At 29.5% G+C, this 17,187-nt stretch overlaps 1 protein-coding gene across 3 annotated transcripts in view; it reads right to left on the bottom strand.

Moving 5' to 3' along the window:
• LOC147078048 (xibalbin-1-like) overlaps positions 1–8,940 on the bottom strand; it is a 233,374-nt gene extending 224,434 nt beyond the window's left edge. For all 3 annotated transcript variants that reach the window (XM_085961159.1, XM_085961160.1, XM_085961161.1), the window contains exon 1: positions 8,657–8,940. The gene's annotated coding sequence lies outside the window, so the exon portion shown is untranslated. The remainder of the gene's footprint in view (positions 1–8,656) is intronic.
• Between the last annotated feature and the right edge of the window lie 8,247 nt (positions 8,941–17,187).

The raw sequence follows: 17,187 nt of genomic DNA, 5'->3' as shown, positions 1-17,187 counted from the left end.
AAGATCAATGGTAAGTGTAACAGAGGATGGCGCCCCATTTCATGGTTTAAGAATCTCCATGATTGGTAGCGCAGCTCCACTTAACTGTTCCGGGTAGCAGACGACAAATCTAAGATCGCCTTGATGATGGCCGACCTCCGCTAGGGGATAGCACAATAAGAAGAATATATATTCTATAGCAGATTTCATGGACACGATACCAGCTTTTGGAATGCCATAGTATCTGGTTGCCAATATTTTTACATTTAAAAAAAATCTTCAGACTGTCAGTGAGAGGATCTCATCATTTGATTGTAATTTTCTTTCTTGTATTTCCTTTTCTACTTTTCTCATCTCATGGGTACATAGTTTGAAAAAAATATGTATTTATTAAACCACATCCTTTTATACATTGAAATGCGCCCGATCAAGATTATATTTAAAGTTTAAAGTGATCATTATTTAATTCTTAGTAATTTATAACACTGTTGAGGATTAATATCAAGTCGTTTTTGATGGATAGAGAGTGAACTCACTTTACTTAGATGGCTCATTTAAAAAACATCCCACGACTATTTACTTACTTTGTAACTCAATAAGAGCTTTAGTCCTTCAGACTTTCTTTTAAAGAGCTGATCAAGTTTCCAGATTTCCATCTCCAGGGAGTTTTCGTGTATTGCCCATTAGTTTCGGATGCGAGGCAAGCGAGTCAGCTCGGTGACATGGGGGAGTTTTTGAAATAACGCGTGCGCGTTGACAACATTTCATTTTTTTTAAATCATGTCGTTTCATGAATGGATAAATATATTATTTAAAATTACTGACAAGCAACGAATTTAACGGAAATAAAAAGAATGATTTACAATCTTGTAATTCGTTGAATGAAAAAACTGTTTAATTAATTATCGGCAGGTATAAGACGTACGTTTAAGCTTTTTACGTTGGCTAGCAATGTAGGTAATTACTAACTATTGGTACCTTAATTCCAACCAAAAAAGCTGATCGCTATATTATTATTTACGTAATTTGTTAAAACAGTTCAGATATATACTAATTTAATTGTATCATGTTTAGGTAGAACATAGATAGCTCAATTGGTAAAGCACATTGACATAAATCCTGTGGATGCGGATTCGAGTCAAAATATCGTGATATTTTTCTAGCAGGATCTTTTCAAATTATGTATAAATAATATTTATTTTTTTGTTAATAATAATTAGATCTAGACACGTGTTCTTATACCCGTACTTTTGAGATAAATATAAAATTCGATAAAATTAAACCTATTGATTCAGTATAATTATACCTAAGTTTTATAATAATTGGCGTAGCAGTTTTAGAGTTTTACCCTAATAAAATCTACCTATTTTTCATAATGCAGTTGAATTTGTATTGATATTATTAGCCATTAGTGTAATTGTTATAGCGGAACACACAAACACACAAACACACAAAAAAATATACTATATTTTGTGCTTAAGTATCATTGCAATAGGTAAATCTGATTTAATGGCAATTATTTCAAAAGCATAGCCACGTATTTTTTTATATAGTATGAAAACCATCCTGATAGGCTGTACGGTCACGGTTAGTTGCACGTGAACGACGTACGCGATTATTTATTTCGATAGCGAATAAAAATGATTAGGTAATTACGTAGTTAGATTGATATTTTCAATAAAGCAGAATGAGTTCAATAATAACATATAATAAATGGGACAGATATTGACGGACAAGTATTACCTAAATTACAAACGTAAACATTTTGGCTGTCACTGAAGATAATTGAATTGTTATTTAAAGATTGTAGATACTAGGAAAATTTTGACTGTGACCGCCACGTCATATTTTTAATAATAGAACGTATCAAACAAGAACTTCTTGTCCACGTGTAAAAACTGTGAACTAACAATCACCTCCAGTGCATATAATCGCATTTCCGTTTTCAAATGAGGAACGCCCCCAAATTTATCTTTTCATTTTACGCTCCCGTAGTGTACGGATTTATCAATTTACGTAATTTGGAGGTTTGTATAATAAAAATATGTCTAAAATTATCAAGAGTGTTGCTAAAATTATTATTAGTAAACTTTTGGTAAATAAAAAGAATACAATGAGTCACATCTAAAAAGAGAGCCAATCTAATACGCGTTTCTGCCGTGACAGGTACGTCACTGAGAAGTCTTCTAGATGCGACTACAGCGACTTCCTGTTATCGCCGACTTATTGTTGTCAAACAGAACCTACATAAATGATCTACTATAAAATAAATAACAAATAACATATTTTATATTTTCCGTATTATTTATTTTAAATTTTACTTTTCTACTATACGAAAAAAATGTAATTAAAGGCTATTATACTACTCAGGTGGCAAAATTCAGGGACGGCAAATATCTTCAATAATATTATAAAATTCAATTAGGATCATATATAAACTGATTATTATATATATACAATATACATATAATCAATCATGGTTATATAAAAAAATACCTAGTAGCTTTCTCTCAAAGTCTCAATAGAATATCTCAGTTCTAGCATATTAGATACGTAAAACATTTCTGTAAAAAAATTTAGCAATAGACGTAATGAAATGGAGTCATAAATTTTCCTTTGTTTTTAATAAACGATTTTTAAAAATCGTGCTTAGGCAAGTACCTACCCACTGTATATTTTTAAATTTCCGATACGTAATTTTAAATCGAAAGTTGATCAGGTACCTATTTAATTGTATGTATGTTAAAAATTACGGTTTCCGTAAAATATGGTAAAATTTTGTGTAAAAAAGAATCTTTCTATGTCGGAAATTCTATAATATTAAAACTCCGATTAATAAAATAATGTTTTTATTAATTTTCAAGTCTTTGAAATTGCCTTTGAATTTTATTTTTTTTATTAACCTAGTATTAAGGGGTGACAAATTTGGGGCATCAAAATAATCGTTTAGGATATTCGATAATAATTAATTTTAATCGGCTTTTAACAGCTGCTCTAGGACATTACGCTACAGTAGTAAAACGTTTGATTAAAACTAATACTATCAAAGCATACGTTGTTTGTAGAAAATATTTATTTAACATATCTATTTTCTTACCTGTATAAATTAAGTAGGTACTAATTATATAATACAAATTGTATGTATCTGGTACCTTAAATACAATTATAGAAATAGATTGTTTCCATGTCTATTCTAAGCAAAGATAACTGAAAAAGGTACTTATATAATCAAATACACAGAATATATAAATAATGAAGAAATAGACGGATTAGTTTCGATTTTTTAAAAATCAAATGAGTGTATAACGGTTATATTTAGGCGTGCGTCTCTCTGTCATTCCATCACTGTAATCTGACCAACTTACATAAACGTGATGAATTGTTGCAAGTGCGTTATTTTTGTTTTGTTAGATTGGTGTAATTTTCATCAATGTTGGTTTAGTAGTTTTTTAATTGTATCAAAACAGAGACAGATTTTTTTTTTGCAAATAAACTACATAATATATAATATTTGTGATTAGATAGGTATCATGAAAATAATCAAAATAGATGGTCTTAGAGCAAAGATTTAAAATAGATACACTGTAATTTCATAGTTGTTTTTGTGTTTCCATAATTTTCTTCCATACATAACTAAGATTTTTTGAAAGATTTGCATATAAATAATTACAAGATAAAAAGAACTTTTTATATACAACGTTTTTAAATTTTCTGTTGAATCACATAGACTTGACTTGACGATTAAAAAAAAATTGTACTTGATAGAAATAATACTGAAATGTCATTCTGAAATGAATTCAATTCTACTTAAAGATGGCTTGGCAACGTCTTCTGGTATATTCTAAAGGTTTCAAATGTCTAACTATTTGGGAAGTTAGTTAAAAATCGATTGCAAGATTTGTACCGGACAAAGAACCACCAGACAAATAAGAATACGAGCTAAGAAAAACGTTGTAAAAAGTAATGATTTTTATTGAATTATGTTTGTTCTATATATTTTAATAATGGTATTCAACTTTTTTCAAACTCAAAAACAACTGATAATATAATATAGAACCGTAGATTCTAGAAAAAATTCATTACCAAATAATATAATGTATAAATCCCAAGACAAAAATACGCATTATAATGGACGTGAATTATTGCGTAAATTAAATTAATATATTATGTAGGTAGGTACGAGTACCATGGTCTTTTTAATTTCTTAATCAAAATGTGAATTTATTTGTTCATTCAGGTATACAATAATACTTTACTTTATAAAGGCATTTTTTTCTCCCCAAAATATAATGCATCACATAAAACTGTAAACTTAATTACTGGAAATGAGTGACCATTAATTATTATATAAGTAAAATCAATTGGTTTATTTTTAAAAATACATAAGATATTTTGATTAAGCCAAGTACATTTTTTAATAATCTGGAGTTTAATTCTTCAATGTAAAATAGCACTACAGTTGGAACGATATGTCAAGCAATACGCTTTACCTACTTACAAGCATGAACTTGAACATATGTATAAGAATAAACTATACCTATATGAAAAACCAATCAAAATAGTAATCAGAAAACTTCGTGATAAAATGAGACTTAAAAATATGCAAGGGAAAAGAGCAATTTATATTTTACAGAATGCAATTTTCCACCACCACTATTTACAAAAAAGGATATTAAAAATTAATTTTCGCAAGGTCGGGTTTATAATGAAATTGGTTGTTCTTTTTATATTTTACAAAATTCATAAAATCTATTAAGAAAATGAATTAAGTACACATTTAATTGGGTGTCTATTTTTCTTTGTTCATTAGCTGTACAATCAAATTTGAATCTTAGCTGCTTCACAGAGAGGTTTTTTACGAGAATGGATATTAGCCATTTATTTGCTCAGCCTATTCGGTCGATGTTCGGGGTCCAGACGCATTTTTAAAAACAATATGTGAATTTTCAGGACCAAGAATTCGAACCCATAATCGATGACTACATAAACGGATATGATTTCACTCGTCCATCGTTATTCATTTACGCAGATTCACTAATATGTAAATACATACAACATCAAAAATCAAGAATATATTACAAAACAATTTTTCAATAACTACAACTTATTTTATTAACAATAAACAGCAAAAGGATAACTAGTGGAAAGAAAACAATTTATCTCCCAATAAATATAAAATGTTAATACATATTAAAAAGTATAAAATAACAAAATAAATATTATTTTGGTAAAATTGTTATCTTGCTTTTAATAAACGAATTTAAAATACAGTAAGTGCATGATATGTAAATGTGTTTTTCAGTTTACTATATTTTGATAGAATTTTTTGTTTTTCGAGAAGATATAATATTATGCAAAAACATTATGTTATCAAGGTAAATAATTAATATAAATAAAAGCCGTTTAAAATTAAACATATTGTTATTGTTAGAGAAATAAGTTGAACTATATTTTTTTATAAAATTTCTGTTTGTTTTTTTTTTGAATTACTCATTCATTTTTGTTGTTTGAAGCACGTTTTAGCCCCACCTGAATTACAATATTAAAATTTATATTCTCCTACGTAAGTCAGCAATAATAATTATAATTGACCTTTAAAAAAATGTTTCATCCAAAAATTACAAGATACATCGTATTTTTTGCAATACAAAATATACAGTGCTAATTTTTGTTGTTTTAATACGAAATTATTTTTTACACGTTGTGAAAAATTACAACTGCCTACTTACCGTTTGCCCTAGAGCGAAAATAAAATTCTCGCGCCCAAGTCATTTGGGCTAATTTCCATTACAAATATAACTTTTGTGAGCCAATTTATTTTGGTGTTGAACTTTTTAATTATTCACTTTTTGAGTTAAGCTACTATGCTTTGAGATATTTGGTTAAGGCAGGATTTATGAAGCGATATGGAAAAAATATGCATATTTAAAACTTTTCACAAAAAGATCTTTTTAATTAATAGACTTTTGCTCTTTGTTATCATTTATCTTTCAAAATTTTACTGTTTCTATATACTTAACTACTTTAAAATTTAAGAAAAAAACACTTTTAAAACGTATAATAAATATTTTTATCGTAACAAATAGGTTGAGAAAATTACTAAGTTAATAAGTACATTTTTCTACTAAGCGGGGGAAAATCTTTCCGTAATAAAAAATAATGAAGTTATGACCAAAACTGTGTTTGGAATATTTTTTTTTCTACGGTATAAAAGAAGTACTTTTGATGTTATTTTGTAAATCGTCAACAAACAAATTAAAGAAACGAAAATCGTCCGTGATTGACGAATTGTAGTATCCTCTTCTGTGTGGATCCCGTGTCTACTATTTTAAATTTCTTTTTTTTCAGTCAGTATTTGGACCCAGATTATGGGCCTTGACTGATAATAAAGAATTTAAGAAGCCCCTTCGTAACGCGGCCAAGACTAACATCGGATTGTGTAGCGCCAATTAAAAACATAATAAATTAAAAAATATATTTTGATAGCAAAAAATATAACTTCAATAATTTATTTAAACGAAATAAAGCATATCATATATTTTTATTTTATCTGTGATATTTCAAAATTCAATTGCAGAATATTAAATATTTAATAAATACAAAAAAAACATGAATTAAAAATTCTAATCGATCTCCCCATCAAGAGACATGATTATAATATGAAAATAAATTAAATTAAGTTTAAAATATATTTTACAATAATGATAAATACACCATAAATACGCCAGGACTTTTAACTGAATGATAACTTTTCCTGTTACTCATTGCATCAATACCAATAAACATAATAATATAATATTGTGAAATCTAGGTATATGTGAAAATTTCAATAATTCCACAAATATATGTAATATTTGTCAACGTTTATGCAATGAGAAAATAAACGCCTCATATATGACGATAGTGTATTTAGTGTAGGAACCCATTTTCAGAGTATTCAAATTATATTGTCATCGATCTAGCAATAGTATTCCGAATTCAAATTATAAAGCTACAGTTAAAATACTGAGAAATAGTATTGTATGTACACATAGAACCTATATGACATTAAAATAAATATATGATAAGCATTACAAAAAAAATTATGAGCAATTTTTTATTGTTTAAAATACAAAAAAAAATGATAAGTTTGTCCTAAATATTTTATTAATTCATCACTGATATATTGTCGAGTTATCATCTACGATTAATTGAATAATTGCTTACTATAAAATGATAAAATAATAACTAGTTAACTGCACTACACCATTTAAATTTTAATAATATTATTACTCAATATTACAATTTTACAGATTAGAAAATTTCACAGATTCGGCACATCATAAAGACTAGATAAAATTAATGTAACCATTAAAATACACATATAACGACCTAATGTACTGTAGGGATTTTTAGTGTTCCGGTACCCGCAGTATAGGGGAGATCTTTTTACCATAGTTAAATAAAACCCCTTGAAAACACAATAAAGTTAAACCTAAACAGACAACATAAACTAAATGTAGCGTAATAGTGATTGAAAGTTATTCGCACAAACCTTTTTACTCAATATGGTTCAGTATTACATTACACAAAGTAGCTACTTTAAAAAATACTTTGTAGAATATTACAAAAAATACGTAAATTTCCACTTAATGGACCGTTAGTAACATAATGATTATCTTTTCAACAACAAAAATGCTATAATACAAATTAATAAGTATAATGACTATTTTTTACGATAATAGTTTAAAATATACTAGATAATAATAGATTTCTTTCATTACCCTTTATTATTAAGTTAATAAATATTTTAGTTATAAAGCAACATAATTATGTAGTAAATTTACTCATCAGTCACCATATTTTCTTATTTTATATAAGTTTAATAAGAAAAATAAGCTTTTGGTACTAAAATACAAAGTGATTTTTTAAAGTATCATATTTTATCACCAAATAAATACGTTGAATATCAAGAAAATATAGTGCATAGATACCATATTTTGCGGTCAATAATACGTATTTCTTCAACATTAAAAAATATTGTCAATATTATATATTATTTAAACCAATAATTTGTATGTGTATTAGATGTATTATATAACTATTGCATTATTTTAAAACACTCTGAAAACGTGGGAGAGAATAAAATTGTTTTATATAAATATTTAATATTTTCAATATACTGTGGAAATACATCGCAAATTTGATTGAGATAATATATAAATAAATGTTACTTTGAAAATGTTAAACGAATACCTAGGTGGATACGAGTAGCTATTGATTAAATTGAAATAATATCAATAAAATATGCTATGAGTAGATACATTTACAATACGGTTTTATTCATAAAAGTCATTTGATCTAACATCACATTAAAAAAAACGTATGTTTCTTTTATAATATCTATTCTAACTTTTGAAATATTTATATATAAATCAATTAATGTAATATTTTATAAAAAAAACTGTACTACGAAATAGTAAGTTTATCTGAATTTATTATAAATATCGTCTGTAAAAATTGCTATATAATAAACATATTATTGTAACAAACTCTATAATTATATTTTATTTTACAGTCAAAAAGTTACCAACTACAGGAAAGTTCTATTTATAATTTTAATATGCTATTTTGTAATATTTTAAAGAATTGGCATTGTTAAAAATATTAAAAATTAAATAAGTGCATGTTTTCTTACCTTAGAAGCTCAACAGCTGTCGAACACTTTACTCTTGCGAAAAAGCTCCAAAAAAAAGCACCTGACTTCGAAAACTTTTCAAACAGAACCGGATGAGCTTAAAGCCTCTTTTAATGATCTAGTGACGTTGCGGAGAGCCCGCGTCGGTAGCAGTATGGCAAACAACGGAAACTAATCGAAAAGAAAAAAACTGTAAAGGGCGCTGCAGGTCGGGTCGGACTCTTGTCCCGGTGGGGTAGCTTCTCGGCGTTCAGGCTGTGTTTCCCGCTGGTTGAGGCTTCGAGGGTAGGTTTGCGAGTGAGGAAGGGTCCCTCCGACGCTCGCTTATACGGCCAAGAGGAATGCTGCGCGCGCATCCAGGCACAACCCACACAGAACTGTTGCATCACATATTGTTGTCTTAGAATTCGTGTCGTTATTTTATTTTTATTTGAGCTTTTCGCTACCATATGCTGGGTATTGTAAAACCGATGTTTAAAAATTGCGTGGTCAATATGAAACGTGGGTTAAGCTATTTGGTCATAGTACTGTTCTCGTAAGTCAAACAATGAATTACTGTATTCCATATGTTTCATTATCATATAGTTGGCTTGATTCAAAAATACAACCTGTTAAAAAACTGAAAAGATTAGAATAACAATCAATATTCTGTTAGACTAAATATAGATTATTGCTTATTGTATGACGTATTGATATAACTGTATTTTGGGCACAGTATATTATCTTGGATCAAAAGCGCAGTTTAGGTTTGCATGCTCTTAATGATAATGATTAACATACGCCTTTATGGTTTTATGAATATACACAAAAGATGAATTATTAACAAGTTAGATTCATTTTCAGCCTATTAAAACTGAGACATATTGGCTATATATACCCACTAGTATGTTAGCATAAATTGGACCACCTCATAAATATACATGTATGATTGAAAACCAGTGCAATTTGCTTTACTAATCACGCCAGAATTACAACTATAAATACGTCCGATGTGTTATATCAAACTCCGTTAAAATTATCTACTATATTTTATGCTTTTGAATCAATTATTAACTATAATTTTATTCTTGATATATTGATGGCATCAAGATCTCTCCAAACTTTGCTTTTAATATACTAGTACTTGCTGTATTTTTTTTCGATGAATATTATACATGATTTAAGAATGTAGCATTCGTTCTTGAACATACAATATTATTCAACGTTGCATGCAGAGATCGACATTGAAATAAAAAATATTAATACGAAGTTAAAATAAATAACTTAATTATTCTGTTATCCTGTTAAAATAAGATATAACGCATATTATAAAAGATACATTTTATAATGTTAATAAGTGACTTTTGACAGCAAGCAGACAGTATAATATCTACATTATAAAAAAATATACCTAAAATTTATTCAAGAGAGAATCTTTTCCCGAATAGAAAAATATCTTTTTTTTTCAATGATATGTGCTCTCAGGCTAATACTTTGAATATAATAAGTATATACGTCAACAGATTTGTACGAATATTAGCTGCCAATCACTTTTACATAATAATATATTATGTCTAAACACCCAATATGTTAGTTATAGAAATGAAAATTCTAACATAAATACCACTTTTCCTTCTAAGCAGACAGTCCTGAGACATAATAATATATAACTAAATAATATTCTGTGGAATTTTTAATGATGAAATTAAATGATTACCTAAAACACATTTTATTTGTAGGTAGATTTTTCTAAGTTCAATAATGGAGTTTATCAAAACGGGTCATTTTTAGAGGGAATAGTTTTGTTATATATTTGCTTAATCTCAGTGAGTTTTTGTTCTGTAACAAACAAACATTTAAAAACAATATGTAAATTTTCCAGACATGAGAATCGAACCCGTGACACGCGATTTAGTTTTAGAGATAAATGCTTAATCACTACTACACAGCGGAAATGAGGAAAAGCATATTTATGCACTAGTTATAATTTTATTAATTCAGTTCACTCCATAGATTTTTGGTTTGATAAATTTATAATTTCATAATCAGTAGGTTGGATAACGATGTGGAATTGCCTGAAATACACTTCAATTATAAAAGTAATATTGGTCAAATAAAACACAATACTAATATTATGGATTTAGACAGGATTACTTTATTTAATAAGACATTCTCAAATGACAGGTTGAGAGAACAATATCCAAAAATACCCTGCTAAGAAAACAAAACTGATCATTATATGTATTAAATTATGTGAAATAAGTAGACTGTTAATTCCTTGGAGTGTTTATATACAAATTTTACTAAAGTAATGTTCTGGAATTGATAGTATTAATAAACAATGAATAATTTATTATTAATATCTTTAAAATAAATAAAAAGTAGTAGTAACCGACATGTCAACTAACACACTCAAGTTATAAAAAACGCATTGCTAATATGGGCAGTAGTCATGGTGTTATACTGTCAACGAGTAGTAAATTTCCATGGAAAAATAGAAAAGCAACACACCCATAAAACGCGTACAAAATCGATATATTGTAAAACGTTCATGGGAAAAGTGTCATCCAACTAGGGAATCATAATAATAGCAATTGCCATTACACCTATTTTGATACAACCTCAAAAACATAACTCTTTAACATAGACTCTCGTGGTGCAGTGCGCAAGTCGCTGGCCTTCCATCGCAGAGTTCTGGGTTCGATTCCCAGTGAGGCTAAAATATATTTACATAATCTAATGTGTAAATTCCTCAAGCCTGGGAGTTTTACCACTATTATTGGGCTTCACGGCCAGTTGTGGTGTTTAACAAAAAAAAAAAAATCATAAAATGAATATTTATGAGAATGAATATTTTCTTCATTTGAATTTAAAATCGATGGGTGACAATGAAAATTTAATCATAAATTTTAAAGACTGTCTGTTAAAATTAATATAATATTATATCTCATAATATAATGGTAAGACTTTGAAGGAACCTACTGAAGTATGGCACGTAGGTTTATTATTGTTCCGGATGTATAACGTATGGTTATAATATATTATTATTAATTAACAATTAATTAATAATAATATATTAATTGACCTGTATTGCCCTTAACACAATAATTTATTATTATCAAAAATGAGTGTGCAGTAAAAAGTGTTCACACGATTATTTGTTGTGAATTATCTGCGCATATTTAAAACATGAGACCGAGTTCATTGTATTCTAAATACATCATATTTTCTCTTATTTAATTATTTTATTGAAAAAGAAATACGTTAATGTGAAACTGAAAATGATTTTTTATTCTTTCCGTGTCATCCTCGAACCTGAGTCTAACACTCTAACCTAACGGATCAACCATCTGGATGATCTTTGCTCTATCATCTGCCAACTGAAATAGTCTGGTGGAGCTGTACCTTTATCTATCATGAAGGAATCACAGATTAATTTGTAACATTCATCATTATTTTATACTCCCACATATATTTGCCAAGGCTGTTACCAACATAGTTACACACTTAATATTACAACGTAACTAACTATTATCTAATATATAAAAATTAATATTTGTGTGTTTGTGTGTTTGTTTGTTCGTATTTAATGCGCAGCCATACCGTTCATCCGATTGCGATAAAACTTTGTAAACTTATTGCTTGCACTTGCGGGAAGAGTATAGGCTATACTAATATATAAAAATAAATGTCTGTATGTCTGTCTGTCTGTGTGTCTGTCCCGTATGCGTTCCTATACCATTCATCCGATTGCAATGAAATTTTGGTAAGTGGTTGTATGCACACCCATGAAGGTTTCTGAATTAGAAAAATCATCATCTTCTTCTTCTTCTTCATTCTATTTTCTTTTATTCGTATGGTTCCTATACCATTCATCCGATTGCAATGAAATTTTGGTAAGTGGTTGTATGTACGCCCCTGAAGGTTTCTGAATTAGAAAAATCATCATCTTCTTCTTCATTCTATTTTCTTTTATTCGTATGGTTCCTATACCGTTCATCCGATTGCGATGAAACCTTCGTCAGTTGTTGTGTTAACACCCGCAAAGGTTTCTGAAACAGTACAACCATCTTCTTCTCCTTCTTCATTTTATCTTCTTTTATTCGTATGGTCCCTATACCATTCATCCGATTGCAATGAAACCTTCGTCAGTTGTTGTGTTAACACCCGCAAAGGTTTCTGAAATAGTACAACCATCTTCTTCTTCTTCTTCATTTTATCTCCTTTTATTCGTATGGTCCCTATACCATTCATCCGATTGCAATAAAACCTTCGTCAGTTGTTGTGGTAACACCCGCAATGGTTTTTGAATTAGTACAACCATCTTCTTCTTCTTCTTTTTATTATATTATATATTCTTCTATTTGTATGCGTTCCTATTCCATTCATCCGATTGCAATAAAATTTTCGTCAATAATTGAGCCAACACCCGCGAAGGTTTCTGAATTAGTACAACCATCTTTTCCTTCTTCTTCTTCTTCTTCATTCTATCTTCTTTTATTCGTATGGTCCCTATACCATTCATCCGATTGCGATGAAACCTTCGTCAGTTATTGTGGTAACACCCGCAATGGTTTTTGAATTAGTACAAGTATCTTCTTCTTCTTCCTTGGTTCCTATACCATTCATCCGATTGCAATGAAATTTCGGTACGTGGTTGTATGCAGATCCATAAAGGTTTCTGAATTAGAAAAATCATCATTTTCTTCTTTTTCTTCATTCTATCTTCTTCTATTCGTATGCGTTCTTATACCATTCATCCAATTGCGATGAAAATTTGACCAGTTGTTGTGCGCAAGCCCGCGAAGGTTTCTGAATTAGTACAACCATATTCTTCTATTCGTATGCGTTCCTATACCATTCATCCGATTGCAATGAAACTTTGGTGAGATGTCGTGCGCACGCCTGCGAAGGTTTCTAAATTAGTAAAACTATCATCTTCTTCTTCTATTCGAATGCGTACCTACACCATTCATCCGATTGCAATGAAACTTTGGTGAGTTGTCGTGCGCATGCCCACAAAGATTTCTGAATTAGAAAATCATCTTCTTCTTCTATTCTTATGCGTTCCTATACCATTCATCCGATTGCAATGACATTTTGATCAAGTGTTGTGCCCTTGCCCGCAAAGGTTTCTGAATTAGTAAAATCATCTTTTTCTTCTTCTATTTGTATGCGTTCTTATGCCATTCATCCGATTGTGATGAAATTTTGACCAGTTGCTGTACGCACGCCCGCAAAGGTTTTTGAATTAGTACAACCATCTTCTTCTTCTTCTATTTGTATGCGTTCCTATACCATTAATCCGATTGCAATGAAACTTTGGTGAGTTGTCATGCGCATGCCAACGAAGATTTATGAATTAGAAAATCATCTTCTTCTACTATTCGTATGCGTTCCTATACCATTCATCCGATTGCGATGAAACTTTTGTCAGTTGTTGTGCGCACACCTGCAAAGGTTTCTAAATTATTATTATATAAAATACAAAGTTTGTTGTTTGTTTGTTCCATCCAATTTTGATTTTTTTTTTACTACATATTAATAACATTAATAACGTTTTCATATTTTGGATTCGATTTTAATTTAGTGTTCTTATGTTTGACCTTTACTCCTATTAGAATTATTTTCATATTGCTATATTGTATTACACAGATATTTTAATATTAAAAAAATAATTACCTCTTATTATTTTTCAAATATCTAAGATAAATATAACCACGAAGCGACCCTGTGCGAAGCCGGGTACTTCAGCTAGTATATTATAAATAATCTGGCTAATTGATATGTATCTAGGCCGATAGGAGTAATAATTGTCAAGTAAGTTGACAGTAATTCTGCACTTATCAAATCTTGAACAGTTACTCTTGGAACGTTGCCAGCATAAATTTGGAGGATGTTCCTCATTTTATTATGCCACATATAATAAAGAGTGTAGAGGCGAGGCGAATGAGAAAATAAAAGGGTGGATTTATAAAAAGGCTGCGATTTGCAAAAAACAAAATGATCTCTGCACAATTAAATCAAACGATAACAATTTCTGGTATTATGGAGGTTTCCACAATTTTCGTTGTATGGGTACGATTTAGAAAGTTTTCGTGGATTCGTTTTTATAATAATTAGACGTTGCATGGGTACCTACAAGGATTCGATAATGATATAATTTATAACCAAAATGGGATTCTCAACTCTTTCAAGCAAAGATAACAGTTTGCATTCTATCGAATCGTAAGATTACCTATTTGAGTATGTAGTTTACTGGAGTTTTGTCATTTTATAACATTTTGCCATAATAATCCATCCTTATTAATTTGGACTAGCAGAGCCAGCTGGCGGTCACCAGTTTGTCTCGCTAGGTTTTGCAGATGGCTTGGCATCCTAATGACATGGTGTTAAATTTTAATATAATTGTAAAATATGTATCATCATCATCAGGGGCGCGACAACCCGGTATGGGTCTTGGCCTCCTCCAACAGCTCCATTCACCTGTCCCTATCTAGTGTGGCCGCTTGGCAGCTCTATCCAACCAGCGAATCTTTGGCCTGCCTCTTCTAAAGTATTTATAGACGGCGCCATAGTTTCCCCTTCGGGATGGATTTTCATTCACGTCAGACAGTTTGACATTTCGCTGATTTGTCAGTTTTACGATTTACATGTCGTCACTGCCAATAGTAATCTGGAGTCATATGCGTAGTCTATTCTAAAGTCTGACCTTCAAAATATCGTCTGACACCACTTCAGGCTGCTAGGCCTACCAGAACAGCTGGAAATCGCCGATTGCTACCAGTGACAATTTAATTTTAATACAATATATTATTATGTGTAGGTATGTGCATTTAAATATGATACATAATTATACATCTCAATCATTCGAATATATAACAATATAATATGTGATTATCATAAAAAGCGATCCAATATAATGTAAATAGTAATCTTTTTCGGGTCCCATTTACATAATAGAAAAAGGTTAGCAGCATAAAAAATAAATTTAAACATTATTTTATTTCATTGTGTATAAAAAATAAGTGCTTGCAGCCATAGAATAATATTTAAAAAATCAAGTTTTGAATTAAAAATTAACCTTAAACAATATAGTTTCCCAGTGCGGGACATTCATATAGAGACAAATGTTGATAAATAATAAAGCAATACATATTATATCTGAGAGGAATAGACCAATTCTGATAAGAATAGGAATTTATAAGACCTAAAGATGTGGAATCAGCTTAAAGAGACTTTCATCCAGCAGAGGATTGATACAGATTGTTGACGATAATGACAATAATGACGATATAAATGGGTAGGTATATAAAATCACAAATTTTAATTTAATTTAATTTAATTAAAAAAAATATATAGCAGATTATATGACCAAGAAGAGTAGAATTAAGTTGGGATAACTTTCATCCAGCAGTGGATTGATCTTGGTTGATGATGATAATGACGATATTATGAATGGGTAAACATAATATCAGCAATTTTGATAAATATAGCAATGTATATGACCGACAGATATACAAACAACTTAGAGAGGCCTTCATCCACCGGTGGATTGATTCAGGCTCATGATGATAATGGCATTATAAATAGATATAATATAATATCACTAATTTTGATAAATACAGCAATTCATATGACAGAAAGGAGTAGTATCAGGCTAGGGAGGCCTTTATCCAGCAGTGGATTGGATCATGTCGATGATGATAAGGACGATAGAAATAGGTATAATATCACAAATTCGTTAAACTGATAGTAGTAAAATCAGGTTGCGAAACCCTTCATCCAGCAGTGGATTGATCCTGGTTGATGATGATTATGATGATGACGATATGAATATGTAGATAAATAACATTAGCATTTTTAATAAATATAGAAATCCAAGACTGTCAAGAATACAATAAACGTAGAGAGGCCTTCATCCAGCAGTTAATTTATTGAGGCTCGTCATAATAATGGCATTATATATAGATAGGTAGATAATATAATATCACTGATTTAGATAAATATAACAATAAATTCATGTGTAAGTAAGGAGTAGAATAAGACTAAGGAGGCTTTCGTGCAGCATTGGATAGGTCCCAAATTGATGATGATAAGGACTATAAGAATAGGTAGATATTATACAATACCACAAATTTTGATAACTATAACAATTCGTATATCTAACAGGAGTAGCATCATTGGTATAAATATGTAGATATTATAAAAATTATATCACCTGTTATTACGCTGTCTTTCACGTAGTAATATCAGATTGATTAATAAAATTAAAAAAATAATTTCTTTCATTCTTTGCAATATATTGTAATCTATGGAAATTAGTAGCTTTTAGGTAATTATTCAATAAAAAATTAGTGTGTGAACAGCCACAAAGACGTAGTTAAAAAAATCAAATTTGGGATACAATTATTACATTATCTATGGAATAATTTCAGTGGGGGCGTTTTCAGACAATGGGAGGATTTCGAATCGTTCCAAAATTATAATTTTTTTCACCGCAAAAAAATTAAGTGCGCCAATGTGTACATGGTAAGATTTGAATAAAAATA

The sequence above is a fragment of the Rhyacophila brunnea genome, unplaced genomic scaffold, assembly GCF_057557595.1.
Source record: "Rhyacophila brunnea isolate RB1 unplaced genomic scaffold, BYU_Rbru_1.0 scaffold_12, whole genome shotgun sequence".
In the NCBI taxonomy this organism is placed as follows: Eukaryota; Metazoa; Arthropoda; class Insecta; order Trichoptera; family Rhyacophilidae; genus Rhyacophila; species Rhyacophila brunnea.
This window is presented reverse-complemented; position numbering and strand designations above follow the sequence as displayed.